Source organism: Protopterus annectens, chromosome 10.part0, assembly GCF_019279795.1.
Source record: "Protopterus annectens isolate FY-2018-M chromosome 10.part0, PAN1.0, whole genome shotgun sequence".
In the NCBI taxonomy this organism is placed as follows: Eukaryota; Metazoa; Chordata; order Ceratodontiformes; family Protopteridae; genus Protopterus; species Protopterus annectens.
The window spans coordinates 885,232,109-885,257,716 of NC_056744.1; positions in this window are offsets into that span (position 1 = coordinate 885,232,109).

Here is a 25,608-nt window from a genome sequence, read left to right on the forward strand (position 1 = left end):
ACTGTTTTTCCCACATCCATATCCATTGCCTTGGTGACCTTCTCAAAGTAGTCCATCAGTTTTAGTAGGCATGATTTTCCCTTAACAAACCCAGACTGGGTTGGGTCCACTGTCTGAAGGTTGCCTGTATCTTTGTTGATCATTTCCATGATAATTCATGCCATAGCTTTGCATTTTAGATTATTCAGACTAACAGGTCTGTAGTTCCAGGTCTGGTATATGGTCCATCCTTGTGAAGTGGGATAACTGTTGTGGTTCTTCATTTTCATGGTACAAAGCCTGTTTTGAGACTATAGTAGAAAACTGACTGAAGTGATTCTGATAGGTTATACTTCAAGCTACTTAGAAGGCATCCTGGGATATTTGTCTGGACACACTGAGGGTATGTTCTTTGGCCTTAGCAAGCACCACCAGGACTTGCTTCCTATTAATAGTTGGGGGTGGGGGGTTATGCTAGCAGGCATTTCATGGGAGAAGCAGGAGGGAGTGGAGGGTGAAGTCTGTGATGAATTTTGTCAGTCAGCAAATTCAGTATGTCATTGTGCATAATGAAGGTGGCACCATTGATCACCAGTTCAACACACGGTTCTGTGCTGCCTTTGATGTTTTGGACATATCTGTAGAATACCTTGTTCATAGGTTCATAGGTAGGTACTAGGCTATTGGCCTTAGGGCCTATATAAGCCTAGCCAAAAAGGTACCCTGGCTTTTGCCACCCAAGAAAATTATTTATCTGTGCCCCTGTCAAGCAGAGCCACAGAAGTGATCCCCAGGGTGAATTTCCTATTTCCCATCCAATCATCAAGATTTTTCTTGAAGAGTGCTAATGAGGAGCTCTGTTTGACATAGATAGGTTGTCTGTTCCAGAATATGGGAAGTCTCTGGGACAGGAATCTATCCCTCCAGCATGTTCTGTTTATTGTGGTGACAAGGTTTAGGTACCTAGAGCGTGTAGCTCAGATGGATTGGGATTTCTTTAAGTGGAGAATGTCCAACATTTCTGGGTTTGACATAGCTTTGTATGTTAGGCAGAGATTGCCTCTTAATAGGCGATATATGATGGAGTAAAGCTGGAGTTCTTTTAGATGGTCTGTGTAGGGCATCTGTTTGAGGCCAGTAATGCTCTTTGTGAGGTATTTCTGTGGTCTTTCCAGTTGTTGTAGATGTCTTGTGAAGTACATACCAAAAGGGGCATTGTACTCTATAATGGGTCTAATGAGTGATGAGTAGAGGGGAACAATGACCTCTTTTTTTCTAGATGAGAAACATTTTGTGATGAGGTGTGCCATGTAGAAGGATTTCCTGACCACTGTGGCAATGTGATTATCAAAGGAGAGACTACTGTCCACCTGTGTCCCAAGGTCTCTTATCACACTTTCAGTGTTAGTAGACTACCACCTATGTGGTAGTTCATGGGTACAGAGTTTTTACCAAACGGGATGAAGATGCACTTTTTGGTATTGAGCTTGAGGCCATGGCTTTGACACCAGGCATCTGTCTCAGTGAGGCCCTTTTGTAGGATGTCCACATCATTAGGAGTTTCAATTATGGCTCCTAGTTTGCAGTCATCTGCAAACTTAGTTAGCCAAAGACCTTCTGTGTTAGCCTGTACTTCAGAGAAGTAGATACCAAACAGGAGAGAACCCAGGACTGAACTCTATGATACTCCACTTGTCACTGGTCTGAAGTCTGATTTGGAGTCTGCTACTTTCACAGTGTGGGTTCTGTCAGTAAGCCAGTTGGCAACCTATCTTGTGACATATTGTCTTTAGCCTGTGATCCTATCTTGTAATTGACCTTGTTGGATTTAATTAGTCTTCTTGGTTTGCTGTTTAGTTTAATTAGAGAGACATTATTTTTATGGGAGTTGCCCTTCCTGATTTTAGCCATGACTTTTTTCCTTTTGTTATATTAAGGTTAGGATTCCACCTGTGTGGTTTATTTTTAGAGATTGTTTTGGGCTTAATTCTAGTAGGTACAGCAGCCTCTTTACAGCCACTTACATGGTTGTACAGGGTCTCTCTGAACAATTCGGCATAGGTTGCTGTGAACTCAGGGTTGGGAGAGGCATTGGATTTTGAAAAACTGTCATGTAATAGGATGTAGTTTGCTTTGGAATAGTTCCTAATTGTTATAGAGTTTGATGGGGTTACCAAATTTATTTTTATTTGAAGGAGACTTCTTTGTGGTCCAACCTCACAAGTGAGGATGTGACACTGGAAAGGAGGGACAGCACTCTCCCATATTGGTGAGTATCAGTGTGTTTGAACCTCTGGTGGGTGTGTGCATGATCTGGTCAAGGGTATTTGTGTTAATAAAGTCCAGGAATCATGGCAGTGAGTATTAGACAGTGCATGTTTCCCAGTCTATAAAGGGAGAGTTAAAGACTCCCATGAATAGTATATTTGGTTTAGTGGTGAGTATCTCCAGTAGATCTATGTTCAAGCTATGGGATTCTAGGGACATATATTGTGACCTTTAGCTTGCTATGATATGGTATGGAACTTTGCCTATAGTGATTTGCAAGTGGATAAATTCCAGGGCATTGTTCTGTTTAATAAATGTAGAATTATGCTTCATGCTAATATAAATTGAGGCTGCTTTTGTTCCTGTCTGGGCTCCTGCCCTGACCAGCTCTTTAGATTATATTCTTCCTGGAACATAGAGAGTCATAATCACCATGGAAGTTTTCCTTTATCTGTAGATAAGGTAAGCAAGTACCAGTTTTAGTAGAGTAAAGTGAGAAGAAATAATTCCTGTATGGGGCACATTTTAGAGCTTGCTGCCACTGTACTGTGCATGTTTCCTACTACATTTATGCTGGCTTGGTTTATGGCACCTGGATTAGCATAGTATGTGATCTACCATTATTACCTGTTACTGAAGGGTGGTCCTGTTCTGAGATGCACTTCTAGTTATCTATCTTCCCCAGTTATGGGGATAGTAGTGTTGCAGAGTAGGTAACAGATAGCAAGCCATTAATTATTAAAGTTGAGAGTCGATCCGAATGTCGGTTATCCAAAACATCAATTATTCATCTGACAAAGAGGGATACTGCCAGCACAGCTATCTAGAATTTTGTAAATTTTATGTCATTTGTGATTATCAACATGATTTATATAAGATACTTGTGTTACAAATGTATTAGAACTGTATGTCATGTGTATATCAAACTGCTGGTACAGAAGTGTGTGTTGAAAAGGTTTCTGCAAAGTGCTGTTTGAACTGTAACCACAGTGTGCCCTACTGGAATAGAACAAAAATGTACATGCTCTATTGTAACTGTTTAAATGTATATATTTTAACAGTGGAAACTGGAATACAGGAGGTTAACTTCAGAAAAATAGTTGAAATTAAATTACTTTGTGGCCACGCAATAAAAGATGGTATCTTTCAGTTTTCAGTGCAATAACAGACACAGAGACTGTGCTGAGAAGCTTTCTGTATTATCTTCAGAATGAACTAATTACTTGTTTTGAAATATGAAGGAATGCAATTATTTTATGACTTCCAGCATCTGCCAAAGATCTGAGGTTTATATATTTTCACAGGTAGATGCTAAATACTACCAGATTCCAGCAGTGGGGGTTTCACCTGGGATAGAGTCAGATGACAAGAAATTATGTCATTCTGCAAGCTATCCCAGCAGTAATATTTGAGATATTAATTTGAGAACTCTCTTTGAGGGACAGAGCTTTCTATATTCTGTCTTGGACCTGACAAGATCCATTCACCACATATCTGCCTTGCTCTGATGAAGTAAGTTACTAGGGAATAGTATAATTCTCTTAGATATAGTCAGAAATATAGAAAAGCTTAGTTTAGATATTTTTCTTTATTTATTTGAGACTGTCCACCAATGTTGTTTTAAATATTTTCTGTGATTTTGAACTCTGATGTCACTGTGATTATATACTATTTCTTTGTGTTATTTTATTATTTATTTCTTTGTGTTATTTTATTATTTATTATTAAATATATTTAACATTTCACTGTGGTTGATCTGTCTAGAGATATTTAAATTTTGAGAGTACTTGCATATTTATTTGGTGACACTGTGTGGGCCACTCCTAATAGCCTTGCTCTTGGTCAAACTACCATTCGTATTAATGTTAATATTACACAGTAAGACTGGATACCCTTTGTTAAGGGCCTTAAAATAGTTGATAAGGTGTTGGCTGGTGGCAGTAATAACTGCCTTATAGTCTTGGCAAAAGGGGGCATAGCTAGTAAACCTGTGCCAGCCTTTCCCAGGTGAGCGTGTAGATGTGTGTGTAAATCAAACATCAAAGAGTGTGTGTGTTAACTACTTGGGCAGGAAAATGAAGCACTGGTTGGACAGAAAGGGTGCATGAGGTTTTGGCTTGGCCAGTCAGCTGAGATCTCAACTCTATAGCTGTGCCACTGGGGTGTCTTACTGAGGATTTGGAGAAAAAGGGATAAACCAGCCCCGGACTGACTGTGGTCTCTGTGTGCTCTTAAGGGAAATTGCACTTGATGAAGAGAGCTGCATCTGGAAATACTGTGTGTGTGCCTGTTAACCACAAAGTGTACGTCCCCCACTGGTGCAAATGGTGAGGATTGAGGCTGCTTGAATACTGGTCCAGTAGTGGGGCATCACAATCCAAATGCAACCCTCCAAAGTTTTTTGGTGGGAAAAATCATAAAGTTTGAATATGTAAATGTTGTATGTATTCATTTGTGTGTGTTTTTTTTTGAACTTGTAGCTGCTCATCTGTGAAAAATATTCTTTATTGTCCACTGGAATCACTGAATGATTGAAAAGTATATTCCTTCTGTGCAGAAAAAGCAAGATTTTAGAAGTTTTTTATCCAGTTCAATGTATGCTTGATTATCCAAATAGTTTGATTATCCAAGCTACCCTAGGTCCCAAAAAGTTCGGATAATTGACGCTCTACTGTAATCTGAGTTCTTATAATGGAATTTGTGATAGACCTGCACACAAGACTAAGGTCAGTCACTTAACTTTTGTTTAGTTGCAGTTATGGCTGACTGTCTATGTGGAGTTTTGCATGTTATCTCTGTATCAGTAAGTACTAATTATTATTATTATTGTTATTATTATTATTTTCAAAGTACTTTGGTTCACCCAAACAGCATGCAGGTTGATTGGCTGCACTACACTGTCATGGACCTAGTGTTTCAAGTCAGGCCTGGAGAAGGTCAGAGAAATGCCAGTTCACTTACCTGGTTAACAAAAACATTAAATTAAAAATTAAAGAATTTTACTCTACCACCAGACTTCAGAATTTTTGCTTTAATATTTTTGTTAAATGTACTGCAAACTAATTAAATAATATAACGGTATTTCAGTCTGGAAGCATTTGCTGGAGTTGATCCACAAAAAACTTATTATTATCAAATTTGCTTGTTTTGCTATCAGGTTTACTTGTTGTTCTCATATGTCTGTTGTGTGCTACAACAACTACTTGAGGACTAATTATCATTCCTGCACTTATACAATTAAAGTATATTGTTGCACTTTCCATACATCTTTGTTTTGCAATTAATTTCATTTCCGGTTGTAATCCTGATATTAAAACTGCAAATAGTTTTCAAAAACAATGAAGATTATAGAATATTTAGTTTCGCTGTCTGTTCAGTTTTTTGGTATGATTGCATCCACAAAATGATGTCCATGAAGCCACTGAGCCTGATTTACGTGCACCAGGAAGACAGTTTGGGTAATTAAAACCAACTTACTTCTTTAGTAGGGCAGTTAATTACTTAAATTGTGGTTTTCTACTATATCATCACATATTTTAATTTTCAATGTTAGGTGTTCCACCTGCATGACATAGTTTGTAACTTGTTTTTCTACAACATAAGACTTTTCCATTGTTGCAATTAGTATGGGAATATAGTACATATACACTAATTTAGGTATTGTGGTATCAGTCTTTCTTAATGTCATGGCAGGAGTTTTTCACCTCCAAGAAAATTTTCAGGAGGCATTCTTATTAACAAAACAGATTGTGAAAATGACACTTTTTGCATCAGAAAATATAGTTTGCATTGTATATGGTAAGGAGGTTACACCAGTCTCTAAGGTTTGTTATTTACACATCTGATTGAGAGTGCAGGAATACACTTCAGTTTAAAAATTATCTGGTTATTCAGGGACAGGCAGTGTTTTATTGCTTTGCTCTTCATATGTAATTACTAGGTTGGCTGCCCTTGTGGGCCATTTTAAGCCTAGCCAGTTTTCTTTTTTATGCTCGAAATAACGTATCCCATTTGGTTATAGATTGGCCTTACCCATCCCATGTTTGAAAATTATATATTGCCCCAATTATAATAATAATTGGGATCATGCTATAAATAATTTGAGGGGACCCACATATAGGATAAAGTACTTAGGAGCTGCCTCTGGCCATTAGTAGTAGATGGGATAGTCCTGAGCTAAATGCTCTGTTTCCCATCCATAGATATAAGTTGCACTTCAAAGTGGACAGGGATGAACTTTGTTTTATGTGGATGGGGAGTCTGTTTCATCTCTGTATATAATGATTGATTTTCTTCAATGCCTGTAAATGTTTATCAGTTTACTTCATACTGTTTTCATCAACTTGAAAATGTAACTATTTAGGAGAGGCCTTTACTGCTATTGTCATTGTGAATGAATTATTTGGTGTAACACTAACTCACTTAGGTTATTGGTGTTATAATGCTTGTTTTGATGTACTTATTTGGTATACTGTTTGCTGTGTGGTACTGCTCTTAGGTGCCCTTCTCATGCTCTGAGCCTGAGGTGGCAATTTAAAATCCATTCTAGCATCACTTGTGGTGTGTGGCAGAAGCCTGTAGTTACCATATATTTTTATTACACTGTTTTGTGTATAATTGCAATTGTTTAAAAATGTATATTCTGTCTGACAGTGACAACATTATATTGCAACTGCTATGTGTTAGCTTTGATCTTATTGTAAACTTCATGCATCTCTGGGCTAGGCCTGAAAATGGTCCAGTAGGATCAATGCTCTACTCAAGTAAATAAGTACGAACACACAGACACACAGAAACACACACACACACACACACACACACACACACACACACACACACACACACACACACACACACACACACACACACACACACACACACACACACACACACACACACACACACTTGTGCCCACTTGGCAAACAGGCACCAACTACAATAATTTCTATGCTGAAGCTATTTAAAGCCTATTTTTTCAGTGTGTAAGCAGATTTCCATAATTAATACATTATGTTATTCCCCATGATTTATCACTGACTCCTACTCCATTTGGCATCAAACCTTTTGTCTCCTTTCAGCCAATAGAAATGAGATATCCTCCTAAAAATAAAAAATCACTACTAGCAATTGTAGAAAGCAATAAACTGACCGGCTAAAAAGTGTTGCTATTAACATAACATACTATGTTGACCAAAGATCTATTAAGGTGACTCCCTACAAACCCCTGCAGTGACTAATTTTGTAGCTGCTAGATTTGTTGGACTACAATCCACAATTGTTTGTGGTCATTTTAGGGTTTCTCCTCATCTATAGAGAAGGTAGTAATAATACCCACTTGTTAACCAGGCAGACCCACTGGACACACAATGACTTGCTCAGGTCACACAGTTGGCAAATAAGGGCTGAGGGTATCAAACCCTGTACCAAAGGAACTGCAGCTCATATCCTTACCCAGCTGCCAGTAATGAAATGCAACTTCCAATGCAGTCAAAGGCACGATGAGACAAACATATTGCTTTATATCAGTGCATTCTAAACCTCACATGCCTCTGCAATTGTGTAGCCTCTTCTGCTATTTCTGTGTCACCTGGATTTGTGCTGCTTGCAGTCTATGCATTTATTATCCTGACCTGGACAGAGAAGTTCAGCTAAAAATAAACCACCCTTGATAACTAACTTCCATTTTACTTTTGAGGGCAGTATTGTTGAATCAATAACAAATACCAGAATATTACTTTACAACCTTGTACATAATTTTGCATATTTGAGGAGGCTTCATATAAGACTTGAACAAACTACTTGTCATTGGGTCTCAGTTGCAACTCAACATACCTCTCAACCCTACAGAGATTTGCAGAATGTTCAGATTGTTGCCTTATATTTTGGTCTGTTTCTCATAAAACTGTTGTTTTCTAACAAATTGTTGGTAAATCATTGAGGGTTGAAGTCAGAAAATAATGACAGACATTTGAGTTTCAGATTTCATATCCTTCAGAAAATTCATGCTAATTCAAAATCTGTCATTCTATCTACTTTTTAAGTTTGTAAGAGCAAGATTTAAAAAGTGTCCCTATTTTTTGCCTTTGTCCCCCCATTATTTATGGCTTTGTCTAGATTTCTTGTTCTAAGATGTTGAGAAGTATGCACTCATCCATCTTGTAAGGTCACATTAAATTTAAAATGAGACCAATAAAAGAGATTTTTTTGTGAAAATTAAAATCTTAGGCTCTAGCACTTCTGCCTTTAATTTTGTTTGTGAGAAGTAGTGGTATTGCCTTCAACATATGTCTGTGCCTGATACACTTTTCTGGTTACCCAGGGCTACAGTGCTTTGTTCCTGTTTTCATTGTGTTTTTGTTTGCAGTATTTTAAACCTGTCCTGTTTCCTAAGTACTTTATATCAGTGATACATTGGCTGAGCTGATTATTTAATGTTTGCTGCTTTGCCCACTGACACACTGACTGGAAGAATTGCAGTTGTAGTGCAGCTTTGTAAATAATTGTCGATTTATTCAAAGCCTGCAAACTTTGAGAAATCTGCTTGCTGTTGTTGCTTTCATCAGCTTAAATTCACAGCTGTTTAGAGAGGTCTTGGATGCCTTCCTTATGTTACTTAACTTCTGTTTAATATTGCATTTTCATATTTACTCTTTATTATTTTATCTGTTATTTGAATATTAAGCAAAAATAAGTCACAAAAGAATTCAAAAAGCATTAATTTCTCCTTTCAAATGATCTGCAGTTTTGAGTGAAAGGAGTACTACATCCACATAGGACATTCATTGAAGAGGAACAGAGACATAGATTAAACATCAATAAGTAGGACATGAAGATTCAGGATTTTTTCTTTGAAGTGTTTCCATAGGCATTTGTATACCATAAGCAGACTATAAAGAATTTTTCCTCAAGTAGATGGCAAATGTTGGAGGTGTGATGGGGAAGAAAGACGTAACCGGGAACATATTTTTTCTGAGTGTAATGAGTTGGAAGACTTTCAAAAAATTCCCTACAGAAGCCTCTGTCATAAATATCAAGTGAGCAAATTGGTATAACTAAGGAAATTATGTTTTTGAGCTGGGATACAGGATCTGAATTGCTTAGACTTAGAAAGGCATTATAAAGCTTAATTCTGATAGCTACCAAAAAGCAATTACTAGAAAATGGAAATCAAAGTCTAAACCAACTGTATTTGAAGTAGTGAATATTGTAACAGATGTACAAGAACTGGAAGTAGGATCTCTAGAAAGGGTAGGAGAAAACTACATAGAAAAATAGAAATTGTGGGAACAATGCATGTATAATAATGCTTTGGAGGAAGAGTGGAGAAAGCATGAATTAATCAATGTATGTAATGTTGGATTGATGATAACTGTATATGTGATTGCCCTGCTCTGGGTCAGTAATCAAGGAGTCTCAATCCTCACCACTGACTCCGATTGATTTCTAGATGCAGCTCTCTGCACCAAGCACAATTTCCCTTAAGAGCACACAGGGAACACACTCCTGTCCTGGGGCTGGGTTTCCCTCTCTCTCACCAGGCCCTAAATAAGATCCCAGACTGATCACAGCTTTAGAGTTAGAGTTGAGTCCTCAGCAGAGTGCTCCAAGCCAAGTCCTCCTCCACTCTCTCTGTAAAGCCAGCACTTTGCGTCGCTGATCTAAGTAGCTGACACACACAGTCTTTGAGATCTGATTTTCACACACACACACACACACACACACACACACACACACACACACACACACACACACACACACACAGACACTTGTGCCCACTTGGCAAACAGGCACCAAGTACAATAATTTCTATACTGAAGCTATTTAAAGCCTATTTTTCAGTGTGTAAGCAGATTTCCATAATTAATGCATTATCTTATTCTCCATGATTTATCACTGACTCCTACTCCATTTGGCATCAAGCCTTTTTTCTCCTTTCAGCCACTAGAAATGAGATATCCTCCTAAAAATAAGAAATCACTACTAGCAATTGTAGAAAGCAATAAACTGACTGGCTAAAAAGTGTTGCTATTAACATAACATACTATGTTGACCAAAGATCTATTAGGGTGACTCCCTACAAACCCCTGCAGTGACTAATTTTGTAGCTGCTAGATTTGTTGGACTACAATCCACAATTGTTTGTGGTCATTTTAGGGTTGGTTTCTCCTCGCCTACAGAGAAGGTAGTAATAATACCCACTTGTTAACCAGGCAGACCCACTGGACACACAATGACTTGCTCAGGTCACACAGTTGGCAAATAAGGGCTGAGGGTATCAAACCCTGTACCAAAGGAACTGCAGCTCATATCCTTACCCAGCTGCCAGTAATGAAATGCAACTTCCAATGCAGTCAAAGGCACGATGAGACAAACATATTGCTTTATATCAGTGCATTCTAAACCTCACGTGCCTCTGCAATTGTGAAGCCCCTACTGCTATTTCTGTGTCACCTGGATTTGTGCTGCTTGCAGTCTATGCATTTATTATCCAGACCTGGACAGAGAAGTCCAGCTAAAAATAAATCACCCTTGATAACTAACTTCCCTGTTGCTTTTGAGGGCAGTATTGTTGAATCAATAACAAATATCAGAATATTACTTTACAACCTTGTACATAATTTTGCATATTTGAGGAGGCTTCATATAAGACTTGAACAAACTACTTGTCATTGGGTCTCAGTTGCAACTCAACATACCTCTCAACCCTACAGAGATTTGCAGAATGTTCAGATTGCTGCCTTATATTTTGGTCTGTTTCTCATAAAACTGTGGTTTTCTAACAAATTGTTGGTAAATCATTGAGGGTTGAAGTCAGAAAATAATGACAGACATTTGAGTTTCAGATTTCATATCCTTCAGAAAATTCATGCTAATTCAAAATCTGTCATTCTATCTACTTTTTAAGTTTGTGAGAGCAAGATTTAAAAAGTGTCCCTATTTTTGGGCCTTTGTCCCCCCCATTATTTATGGCTTTGTCTAGATTTCTTGTTCTAAGATGTTGAGAAGTATGCACTCATCCATCTTGTAAGGTCACATTAAATTTAAAATGAGACCAATAAAAGAGATTTTTTTGTGAAAATTAAAATCCTAGGCTCTAGCACTTCTGTCTTTAATTTTGTTTGTGAGAAGTAATGGTATTGCCTTCAACATATTTCTGTGCCTGATATACTTTTCTGGTTACCCAGGGCTACAGTGCTTTGTTCCTGTTTTCATTGTGTTTTTGTTTGCAGTATTTTAAACCTGTCCTTTCCCAAGTACTTTATATCAGTGATACATTGGCTGAGCTGATTATTTAATGTTTGCTGCTTTGTCCACTGACACACTGACTGGAAGCATTGCAGTTGTAGTGCAGCTTCGTAAATAATTGTCGATTTATTCAAAGCCTGCAAACTTTGAGAAATCTGCTTGCTGTTGTTGCTTTCATCAGCTTAAATTCACAGCTGTTTAGAGAGGTCTTGGATGCCTTCCTTATGTTACTTAACTTCTGTTTAATATTGCATTTTCATATTTACTCTTTATTATTTTATCTGTTATTTGAATATTAAGCAAAAATAAGTCACAAAGAATTCAAAAAGCATTCATTTCTCCTTTCAAATGATCTGCAGTTTTGAGTGAAAGGAGTACTACATCCACATAGGACATTCATTGAAGAGGAACAGAGACATAGATTAAAAATCAATAAGTAGGACATGAAGATTCAGGATTTTTTCTTTGAAGTGTTTACATAGGCATTTGTATACCATAAGCAGACTATAAAGAATTTTTCCTCAAGTAGATGGCAAATGTTGGAGGTGTGATGGGGAAGAAAGACGTAACCGGGAACATATTTTTTCTGAGTGTAATGAGTTGGAAGACTTTCAAAAAATTCCCTACAGAAGCCTCTGTCATAAATATCAAGTGAGCAAATTGGTATAACTAAGGAAATTATGTTTTTGAGCTGGGATACAGGATCTGAATTGCTTAGACTTAGAAAGGCATTATAAAGCTTAATTCTGATAGCTACCAAAAAGCAATTAACAGAAAATGGAAATCAAAGTATAAACCAACTGTATTTGAAGTAGTGAATATTGTAACAGATGTACAAGAACTGGAAGTGGGATCTCTAGAAAGGGTAAGAGAAAACTACATAGAAAAATAGAAATTGTGGGAACAATACATCTATAATAATGTTTTGGAGGAAGAGTGGAGAAAGCATGAATTGATCAATGTATGTAATGTTGGATTGATGATAACTGTATATGTGATTGTCCTGATCTGGGTCAGTAATGAATGAGTCTCAATCCTCACCACTGACTCCGGTAGATTTCTAGATGCAGCTCTCTGCACCAAGCAGAATTTCCCTTAAGAGCACACAGAGAACACACTCCTGTCCTGGGGCTGGGTTTCCCTCTATCTCACCAGGCCCTAAATAAGACCCCACACTGGCCACAGCCTTAGAGTTAGAGTTGAGTCCTCAGCAGAGTGCTCCAAGCAAGTCCTCCTCCACCCTCTCTGTAAAGCCAGCATTCTGTGTCCCTGATCTAAGTAGCTGACATACACAGTCTTTGAGATCTGATTTTCACACACACACACACACACACACACACACACACACACACACACACACACACACACACACACAAACACCTGGGAAGTTTGGCACAGATTTATCAGCTATGCCCCCTCTGCCCAGATTGTACTGTAGATACTGACCAGAACATTCCAAAGCCAGCTACTCTAAGGCTGTTACAAAGGTACCCAATTATACTGAGTAAAAGTAATACTAATACAAATGGTAGTGTTTGACCAATGCAGCAAGGCTTTCAGTAGTGACCACAGTTTTACCAAATAAATATAAGTACTCTCAAATATTAAAATATTCTCTAAAAGATCAGCCACACAATAAACACAGCATTTCAATCTCAGGAAATATTAATAACACAGATGGATAGATTCATGCAGATACAGAAAAACATTTCTTAACTAATCTCACTATATTTTCCTGACTGATCTAAAGAATTACTATTCCATGGTTACTTACTAAAGCAAGGCAAGGTGAAGTGGTTGAGTGATCCTTCTTTGTCAGGTTTCAAAAACAGACTGCTGGGAGCTAAGTGAGATCTCTTACTAATACCTAAATATAATTTCAGTGCTGGCTATAGAATGACATCACAACTAGTCATCTGACTCTGGTTCCCACACTACCCCCTTTAACAGAAACTGAACCAGAATCTAGCACATATGTATCATAATACATACACATTTGCTAAGATGTGTTACAGCATCTGCAAGTTATAAAACCATTTCAAAAACTCCCACCCTTCCAGGGCAGCAATTAGTTCACCCCTATGGACAATACAGTACGTTTCCCAGTCCTGGTTTTCTCAGACATTTTGTCTCTGGCTGCAATGAGAACTGTAAGATACCATCTTTATGGCCTAAACCAGGTAATTTAATTTCAGACTATTTTTCAAAATGATCTGGACTGAAATTAACCTTTTCTCTTCCAGTATCCCCTGTTACAATATATTAATTTCAACAGTTACAATACAGTCTGATATACAGGTGTATTTCTTTTTTGTCCAGCAGCACCCACTGTTGGTACATTTTTAACACAAGCAGCTTTACTAATACATTTTCAACAGAAGTACCTGTACAAATCAGTTTGATATACAAATGACATATAATTCTTTACAAAACTCTAGCTAACTATGCTGGCATATGTTACACATCCACTTCCCTACTTCTCCCGGCATAGCTGGCAATACCTCACATCATCACAGTATAAATATGTAATATTGGATTGATGATAACTGTATAAATGTGAACATGTCAACATGGTTTGTTTTCTTTTATTTAAATGCATGTTTTCCTATGTCTTAAGTGATAATGCAATAAAGGTGTTTAAAAATAATAAATAGGACGTTAACATTTCATTGATGATTATCATATTTTTTAACTTCAAAAACTAATATTTTTAAGCATCTACATCTTCTCAACTCTTGAACCTAAAATGTATAACGTGAATACCTCACTAAAGGCATTCAGTTTTAATACTGTATTGTTTCAGTAATGGAATGATGACAGCTTGTTATGAACTCATCAGATTGGAACTTATTAAGATGCTATTATCAGAAAATGAGTTAAACAAAGTATTGTTTTACAGGATGTCTGCTCTCCTAACTCCCACACTCCTTTACTTAAATAAACTACCACTAAACTGTGCTTCATTTATGGAAGGGGCTCAGAGTGGATGAGTGTTTTCTCAGCAAGATGAGTTTATAATGACTGATTTTGTATTTAAACTTTTGGAAATTAAATTCAGCCATCATTTTCATTATAACAAGTGAAAAGGTCACAAATTAAAGCAGAGAAGCAGAAAACAGTAGAAATCGGCAAAGCAGGAAAATATCTCCTAATAAATTATCTTTGTATATATAGCTTGCTTGAAGAGGTAGAAAACAAAGGCCTGACTTTTACCATTCCACTTACTAGGACTTTAAACATACATTAGGCATTTTCACTTAGCTAAAAGGGCTCATAAATCCTTCAAGTCTATATCCATTCTACCAAATCAAAAGCCTAGATCTATAACTGAAAAATTTTGTTGAAATTGTTGTATGGTAAAACTGTTTAGTCTAATGCTTCAGTAATTTATGCAAAATATATCAGGATAATAATTATGCCTGCTCTACTTTGCAAAAACAAAAGGAATGCTGCCTGTGAAGATTGGGTGAAGATGGGTGAAGGCTGCCAGCCTAGCCAGATAGAATTCTGGAGATAATTCTGTCATCTGTAAATATTAATGTAAACCATAGGGTTGTTGTCTTAAATGGTAAACATAGTGTTACCTGTGGAACTGGAAATAATGTAACAACAGTGCACTCTACTGACCAAGTAAAGCAAGTTGTGATCCTTTGATGTTAAAACTCAGAGCCAGTCAGTCTAGAGTGAGGCATCCTGTCTATTGTTTTAAGGCCAGAGTTAATGGCCAGAATTTGCATGCATAAATGTCCTTTATTGCTCTGGTTTCTGCCCAGAGGTGAAGAATGTAAATGTAGTTTCTGTTAGCCTGGGAACCCAGGGAGGTGTGAAGAATGATGTAATGTGAACCAGGAATGTGATTTTAAAAACACAGAGAATCAGAGAGCATTAAGCATTTTTGTCTTGACCATCCAACTCACCAGTACTGTCTTGCTCTATATGTAAGTTTATCTTAGACTTGTGTTTTCTCTTAGAAATAGCTAGAAACTAGGAAGATTAGACTAAATGTTTTTCTGTGATCTCAGAACTGTACTACTGAATTATTTTAAGTATTTCTCTGTGATCTCTGAACTCTTCATTAGCACTGTGTAGTAAAAAGTATTGTCTTGTGTTTGACTATTTGTTATTAAATATTTTTCAACCCTTTTAACTGTGGCTGTTTTTGTAGAGATAATTTAAGTTCTTTAGAGTACCTGCATGTCTTTGGTAAAATTGTACAAAGCCACTCTAATAGCTTTAGCCCTGGGCTATGCTATCAATTGGATAATAATATTGCACAGTAATAACTGGACACCATTTTAAGGGCCTTTGAGTAGCTGATAAATATTAGTGGGTGGTAGCAGCTGGTACTACCGTATAGTCTGGGAAAAAGGGGCACAGCTGGAGAGCCTGTGCCAGCCTTTCCCAGGAGTGTCTGTGTAGTTGTATAAACTTTTCTCAAAGTGTGTGTGTGTGTGTGTGTGTGTGTGTGTGTGTGTGTGTGTGTGTGTGTGTGTGTGTGTGTGTGTGTGTGTGTGTCAGCTACTTGGGCAGGCACATGAAGCACTGGTTGGACAGAGAGGATGCTGGAGGTTTTAGCTTGCCACTAGGATGAGATCTGCACCTTATAGCTGTGCCAGTGGGGAGTCTTATTGGGGACCTAGGGAGCAAGGGAGCGACCAGCCCCGGACTGATTGTGATCTCTGTGTGCTCTTAAGGGAAATTGGACTTTACTGCATGTATTTGTTATCATTTCCTCCTATATGAGACACCCCTCACTAGTGTTAGTGGTGAAGATTGAGGCTCTTTGATTGCTAGGCCAGGGCACGGGTGTCACACTGCCCATAAGTAAAAACCTCATGAGGTAAAACATTACAGCTTCTCTGCTTTTTCTGCCTTAATTGATAATACAGCTGGACTCTGGCATGAGCACATATAACACTGTGAAAATGTTATACAGTACCCAGACAAGCAAGGAATGGTATAAAGTGAGGAGACTTTGTAGTGGCAGGTTTCTACAGTGAAATATACATCAGTAGCTTTGTATTGGCAAGTACTGGACCTGTGAAATCACAAAATACTGAAAACATTTATCAAATGATTCTGGAAAAATGTTCAAAATTAAGTGCATATTTATTTGTCCAAGATAATTTAAATGTACATTTGTTAAAAATTCTGTCTGGATCTACTGGTGAAACAAAACTGCAGCCCATTATATAAAATACTACCAACAAGGCCCTTTAGTACATCTAAATTATTTCCAGACATGTTTGAGCTGTATTTTATGTATTGTGATCCTGTAAGATGAATACTTAAAGTCAGACAACTTTCTACACTCTGGAGAGCATAGGAATAAGATTAAAGCCAAGCTCTTAGTTTAATACTAAATGTATCTGAATCAAATTTACTACCATTTTAAATATATGCATGGTATCCTCAGCTGATAGCATGTTTCATATATAAAACACTCCTTTCCCTTTTTTTCTCCATGAGGTCTTAAAGACACTGTGTGTGACACTTTTATAACCATTTTAACTGCCCTTGTTGTGCTAGACTCAGCACAGGACAGCAAGTTGTGTATTTTTACTTTCTTTGTGTATTTTCTAATAAAAAGCAGCTGGTCTTTAAATCTGATTGCTGGTTAACTGTTGATGACATCCATTACCCTATTGCTGTTGAGAATCTGTGGTTGTTTAGTAGCTTCTATGGATTTAGTCTTTGTTATCATTTGCCGAACATTATCTAAGTATAGTGGTTGACATTATACATTTATAACAGCAGTAGTATAAACCCTTTCATTATACATGGTCATTGCATTGTTGACTAAATAAAGTAAGCCATTTTACTAGTTTCATGTATTAAATGTATTTCTAGGAGTAAAATTAGTTAAATGTATAAGAACAAGTCACAAAGGACTGTTGTGACACTTGGAAAATGGTAGTCAATGTACTTGTATTTTTGTATCCTTTGATTATGTGGAGGACTAAATTGCTTTGCAACTAGCTTCTTTAAAAACACACTGATTTAAAGTTTGACATTCTGTAGTTTTAGATTGTACAATAAACTAATAGCAATTGCTGTATGCTTTCAGATGCTGGAGTTTAATACTGCCTTATTTTATAATAGGGTGATTTGCTTTAATAATTTCTAAACAGACATTCTGGAAATTGCCACAAACAGTGCTGACAATATTTGTTTCCCCTTTTCCAATACATTGGCTCCACCAATCGCAGAAGTCTTCTTAATCACATCGAAAGACGTAAAGGTAGGGAAGTCTTCTTCACTGGTTAGAATACCATGCAAATAAGACACTTAGGGGTTTGAGTGGAGGAAATATGAATTGAGAGGAGAGGACTTAATTAATTAATGAATTAATTAATTAATTTTTATACATTTGTGAACCAGGTAAACCCAGTGGACACAAGTATCCCTTTTCAGGGGAAACCCTTGAGCACTGTCTGGTTAAATAACTTGCTCAAAGTCAGATAGAAGTGGAAAGAATTAAACTGTGTACCTTGAACTACAGGAAGCAACTTGTTAGTAGCTCAAAGCCTTAATCCCCTGCACTAACTGTCTTGTTAATATTTTAAATCACATTTGCTGTTTAGTTATACTTACTTGTAGGTAAAGTATCATGACAATGTTTCATTTTACATTGTGCCTCACATACTCTACATGGGGAATAGCTCATAAAATTGCTCCCTCAAAATCCTGCAGTTATTAAATAATATATAATTTATTAAAGTACGAAAGAAATATATCCAACAGCCAAAAGTCGCCCAGTAGAAAAGTGTAAAACAAATAGTAGAAAAACCAAGCGTCCACCAAAGCTGATATTACTTAAAACTTTTAATACAAAGGATAAGTGCTTTCACACATAACGTGCTTCATCAGATCCATAAAAAAATGTAGCACAACTAAAAGAATTTATACAATAAGTACTAATTAATCAACCAATCAAAAAATCACATTAATCACTGATGTATGCTTTGTTTCTTAAGAATGTGTTTTAAGGGTACAGCAGCATTAATACCTGGCAGTTTATCTACCTGTAGTTTAACAATCCATTTAGTCTCAGCATTCTCTAATTTATTGTTAAAATCACCCCCTCTTTTATTCTTATGCACTAGTTGCAAAAGAGTAAACATAAAAGAGTGTCCGGATTCCAATGATATATGTTTAGCCAAAGCATTAAGCAAATTCATGCGCCTAATGTCACCCATGTGTTGTCAAATTCGCTCTTTTAACATTCTAACCATTTTGCCTACATAAAAAGAGGTGCATAGCTTATACCTCGCTAAATAGATCAACCACTTTGATCTGCAATCTGCATAAAAACAGGGTTTAAACAAAAAATCCATAGTAGGATGCTGAAATTTATTCATGGGAGAAATATAGCAGCAGGCTTTGCAGAGTCTACAGGGGAAAGTGCCAGTGCGTTCGGATAATAGAGGGTATATGTGCAGATTTATAGCAAAGCTGTCTTTTAAGTGATAAATTATTTCTAAATGTGTAACTAGTTTTGTCACCTACAATACCCTTAACTTTATCATCAGAAAGTAAAACTGGCCAAAGCGTCTTCACTATATCGCAAACTTGATGTATATTGTTCCCATAAGTCAGGGATAACCTAACATTACTAGATGCAGTTTCTCTTATATTACTTTCCATAGGAACAAAAGGGAGGTTAAAAAAAGTTTTACCCTTATCAGGGCGCATCACAGTAACCAAATTACAAGTACTTTCTATAAAGATTCTTCCTTATTCCCTCTAGCAAGTCAATCATCCTTCAAACAATCCATAGCTTTTTTACATTGATCATCATCTGTATGTAATCTGGACATCCTTAAATACTGGCCTTTGGCAATATTTTTAAAACTGTTTCGGGTGCATACTATTAAAATGTAACAGTGCATTTTTCCTACAAGGTTTCCTATATAAGGAATTAGATATAATGTCCATTTACTGATGATACTGTTCTTGTCAGTATGGATATTCAAAACCTGTTTACTGTGATACTGCACTTGTAATTTGGTTACTGTGATGCGCCCTGATAAGGGTAAACTTTTTTTAACCACCCTTTCGTTCCTATGGAAAGTAATATAAGAGAAACTGCATCTAGTAACGTTAGGTTATCCCTGACTTATGGGAATAATATACATCAAGTTTGCGATGTAGTGAAGAAGTTTTGGCCAGTTTTACTTTCTGATGATAAAGTTAAGGGTATTGTAGGTGATAAACCTAGCTACACATTTAGAAATAATTTATCACTTAAAAGACAGCTTTGCTATAAATCTACACATGTACCCTCTGTATTTTCTGAACACACTGGCACTTTCCCCTGTAGGCTCTGCAAAGCCTGCTGTTATATTTCTCCCATGAATGAATTTCAGCATCCTACTATAGAATTTTTTTTTAAACCCTGTTTTTATGCAGACTGCAGATCAAAGTGGTTGATCTATTTAGCGAGGTGTAAGCTATGCACCTCTTTTTATGCAGGTAAAATGGTTAGAATGTTAAAAGAGCGAATTTTACAACACATGGGTGACATTAGGTGCATGAATTTGCTTAATGCTTTGGCTAAACATATATCATTGGAACCCGGACACTCTTTTGTGTTTACTGTTTTTCAACTAGTGCATATGAATAAAAGAGGGGGTGATTTTAACAATAAATTAGAGAATGCTGAGACTAAATGAATTGTTAAACTACAGGCAGATAAACTGCCAGGTATTAATGCTGCTGTACCCTTAAAACACATTCTTAAGAAACAAAGCATATATCAGTGATTAATGTGATTTTTTGATTGGTTGATTAATTAATGCTTATTGTTAAATTCTTTTAGTTGCGCTGCATTTTTTATAGATCTGATGAAGCACGTTATGTGTGAAAGTGCTTATCTTTTGTATTAAAAGTTTTAAGTAATATCAGCTTTGGTGGACACTTGGTTTTTCTACTATAATGTATTAAATCACCATTTAAAGTTCCAAGTATTTACCCAAATTTATTATGCAGTTATAGAGGTGTTGCAGATTGTTAAAATAAAATGGTTTGATTAGGAGTACTAATAAATTGATTGGGCTGTTCAGGATGATCAGTTTGTAGGTTAAATGGCAGGGAAATCAGTGGAAATCATAAAATCCCAGTCCAAGTCTAATCAGTCTTATTAAGGTTTAAAATAAATTCATACAATGCAGTTAAGCAGAACAGAACAATCTCCTTTATTGTAAAAGAACACACAAACTTGGCAAACTAAGCAGTCAAGATCCTGTCTCCCCAAACAAAGAAACTGCAGTATTTTCTTTATACTGTAAAAACTTCTGAGCAAAGATTTTGTTATCTATTAGGCTATGACCACTGACCAGTTAGGACTAAACAACTCTATGTTATTTTGCTTACTAAGTACCTGAAGACCTCTTATCTAAGCTTTTACATTGTTAGGCATAAGTTCTAATCTTCCACATTGGCACTAGGAAATGCCAAGACAATGGGAAAAAAAACAAGACAAGCCTGTGCTGTCAGGACCCATTTTGAAACAAGATGGTTTCCGCTTTCAATGAAAAAGTATTTTACAAAACATTTAAACACTTCTCCCTTATCAGTCCCCACACTTAATGTCTGGAAGGAGTATTCTTATAAAGTCACTGTTAGTGTACCAGTTAACCATTTGACTGGGATTCCCTTTTGGTGATCTGAAGGTTATGTAATCATATCACTAATGGATTAGGCTTCTTCTTTGTAAAACCACGAAGGTGATATAGATGACTGGATAGTTACTTGATAGATACCTTGCAATGGGATGAGGCAAAATTCAGGGCAGAGACAAGTCAGTTGGTGGTGTGAGAGTGTGGTGTTGAGCTTATGGGGGCAGTAATATGTGGGGCTGACTAAGCAACCTGGGTTTGCAAAATAGCTTTGTGGTAATATGAGACTTAATGAAATTAGTTCCATTTATCTGGTGAATTTTAAAACTATCATTTGGCAAATGTTATCATTTTTTTTCTTTTCCCACCTTGAGCAAAGAAACAATCAAAGACACTTCTGTGATGTGTAGATGAGCCTTCAGTTTTAACAGCCACACACCTAGTGCTAGCTAGGAAAGGCTGGAATCAAACAACTTGATTACATAAAACGTGTGTCTAGTACAATATGGAAATAATACTCTGAAGGTGCATGTCAGCTGAGGAAAACTGGTTACTGAATGCTGGTATGAACCATGTTATTTTTTTTCCTCTTTTATGAATTAATTATTTCAAATAATATTTATCTCTGATATATTCTGAAAATTAATATGGCTATGTATGTTTTTGTGAGGACCAGTACTAGGAGGGCTTATTATGGCTTACCAGAAATGTGGGTATAGTATAAAGAACTGAAATAATACATAGTTACATACTAGGCTGTCCAGCATTACATTGCAAACCACTTTTCTTTTCTCTTTCTTTTCCATATTACTTATGATGGCCCCATAGATATACTGTCCCAGAAATAAACACAGCCATAGTTCCAGATGATGATGTAAGGCTTACAGAAATGCAACTAGCTGTGGGTGCAAACCCACCCCACTCCAAAATGCTTGTTTTACATTTTTTCATAGTCATGTTATAAATATATAATGTAAAGCTGTAATAATTAGGCATTAATAATTTAGCTAAATATCATTTGGGTTCCATTTTATTGCTAATGTTTCTATTACTTATAGAAAGTTCACATTTATTTATTAATTGATTTAATTTGTTTATTTAAAAGCATGTCTGAGTCTTCTTCTTTCGGCTGCTCTCATTAGGGGTCACCACAGTGGATTATCTGTTTCCATTTCTTCCTGTCCTCTGCATCTTGCTCTGTCACACCAACCACGTGCATGTCCTCTCTCACCAAATCCATAAACCTTATCTTAGGCCTTCCTCTTTTCCTGTTACCTGGCAGCTTCATCCTTAGCATCTTTTTTCCAATATTCTCTGCATCCCTCCTCAGCACATGTCCAAACCAAAGTAATCTTGCCTCTCTGGCTTTGTCTCCAAATCTTCCAACCTGGGCTGACCCTCTAATATACTTATTCCTAATCCTGTCCACCCTTGTCACACCCAGTGCAGATCTTAACATCTTTAACTCTGCCACCTCCAGCTCTGACTCCTGCCTTTTTGTCAATGCCACTGTCTCCAACCCATATAACATAGCTGGTCTCACTACCCTCTTACTGGTACTCATCTGTCACAAATCACTCCTGACACTCTTCTCCACCCACTCCATCCTGCCTGTATGCTCTTCTTCACCTCTCTTCCACACTCACCACTACTTTGAACTGTTGATCCCAAGTATTTAACCTCATCCACCTTTGCCACCTCTACTCCCTGCATCCTCATCATTCCTCTATCCTCCCTCTCATTCACACACATATATTCGGTCTTAGTCCTGCTGACCTTCATTCCTCTTCTCTCTAAACCATATCTCCATCTCTCCAGGGTCTCCTCCACCTGTTCCCTACTCTCACTACAGATCACAATGTCATCTGCAAACACCATAGTCCACAGGGACTCCTGTCTGATGTCATCTGTTGATCTGTCCATCACCATTGCAAATAAGAAAGGGCTCAGAGCTGATCCTCGATGTAATCCCACCTCCTCCTTAAACGCATCCATCACTCCCACCGCAGACCTCACTGCTGTCACACTACCCTCGTACATATCCTGTACCACTCTTACATACTTCTCTGACACTCCTGACTTCCTCATACAGTACCACAACTCCTCTCTAGGCACCCAGTCATATGCTCTCTCTAAGTCCACAAAGACACAATGCAACTCCTCCTGACCTTCTCTGTACTTCTCCATCAACACTCTGAGAGCAAACATCGCATCTGTAGTGCTCTTTCCTGGCATGAAACCATACTGCTGATCACTAATCAGAACCTCCCTTCTTAACCTAGCTTCCACTACTCTTTCCCATAACTTCATGCTGTGTCTGATCAATTTAATCCCTCTGTAGTTACTACAGCTCTGCACATCACCCTTATTCTTAAAAATTGGTACCAAAACACATTTTCTCCATTACTCAGGCATTCTCTCACTTTCCAAGATTTCATTAAACAATCTAGTTAAAAACTCCACAGACATTTCACCTAAACACCTCCATGCTTCCACAGGTATGTCATCTGGACCAACAGCCTTTCCGTTCTTCATCCTTTTCATAGCTATCCTTACTTCCTCCTTGCTAATCCACTGCACGTCATGATTCACTATCCGCACATCATCCAACCTTCTCTCCCTCTTATTCTCTTCATTCATCAACCACTCAAAGTACTCTTTCCATCTGCTCAACACACTCTCATCCCTTGTGAGTACATTTCCCTCATTATCCTTTATCACCCTTACCTGCTGCACATCTTTACTAGCTCGGTCCCTCTGTCTAGCCAATCGGTACAGGTCCTTTTCTCCCTCCTTAGTGTCCAACCTTTTATACAACTCTTCATACGCCTTATCCTTAGCCACCTCTCTCTTTGCCATGCACCTCATCTCCTTATACTCCTGTCTACTTTTTTCATCTCTCTGACAGTCCCACTTCTTCTTTGCTGACCTCTTTTTCTGTATACTCTCCTGTACTTCTTCATTCCACCACCAGGTCTCCTTGTCCTCCTTCCTCTGTCCAGATGTCATACCAAGCACCTTTCTAGCTGTCTCCCTTACTAGCTCTGCTGTAGTTACCCAGCTATTTGGTAACTTTTCACTGCCACCCATTGCCTGTCTTAACTCATCCCTGAACTCTACCTCACAATTACCCTTTTTCAATTTCCACCATTTGATCCTTGGTGCTGCCCTCACACTCCTCCTCCTCCTCTTCTTGATCACCAATGTCATCCAACAAACCACCATCCTATACTGCCTAAGATATAATCCACCTGTGTACATCTCCCTCCACTCTTGTATGTCACCTTATGCTCCTCCCTCTTGTTAAAATATGTATTCACTACAGCCATGTCCATCCTTTTCGCAAAATCCACTACCAACTGACCTACTGCATTCCTTTGCTTAACACTATACCTACCATCACTTCCTCATTCCTTCACCAACATGCCCATTGAAATCTGCTCCAATCACCACTCTCTCACCCTTGGGTACAGTCATCACCACTTCATCCAACTCACTCCAAAATTTTTTTCTCATCCATCGCACACCCAACTTGTGGAGCATATGCACTAACAACATTCACCATTACACCATCAATTTCCAGCTTCATAAACATCACTCTATCCGACACTCTTTTCACCTCAAAACACTCTTAGCATACTGTTTCTTCAGGATAACCCCTACACCATTTCTCCTCCTATCCACACCATGATAAAAGAATTTGAACCCACCTCCGATACACCTAGCCTTGCTCACCTTCCATCTGTTCTCTTGCACATGCAATATATCAACCTTCCTTCTGTCCATCATATCAGCTAGCTCTCTCCCTATACCAGTCATGCTGCCAACATTCAAAGTTCCGAACCTCACTACCACAGTCCTAGCCTTTACCTGTCTTCGGGCATGCCTTACCCCTCTTCTCCTCCTTCGGCCAACAGTAGCCCAATTTCTGCCAGTACCCTGTTGGCTAACAGTACTGGTGGCGGTCATTGTTAACCCGGGCCTCGACCGATCCGGTATGTATATCTGGACTGTTGTCCGCATGTATGATTTGGCAAAAATTTACATCAGATGCCCTTCCTGATGCAACCCTCCCCATTTATCCGGGCTTGGGACTGGCACAAAGAAATGCACTGGCTTGTGCATCCCCAGTGGATGTTTGAGTAACCTGCTATAATTTAATAACACTTGACACATGAAACATCTAGCCAGTAAACTAAACATGCCAAGATCCTAAATTCTGTCTCTTAATCTATGATCTTGCAGACATTTTTTTCAGTATTGTAGTATGAAAGATTACCAGAGCACTGTATGTTTTAACACTCAATTTACTGTCTCATGTACTCAAATGGCAACATATAACAGTATTGGCTTACGGTTTACTATCAAATGACTGAAATGCATTTGTTCGACTTACACTTGATTGAACCTATAGTTTCAAAGTTTTGTAATATCGATTTATTTTTTGCCGAATCTACAATGTCAAAATGCTCTTCTGGTTCTACGTCCCAGATGG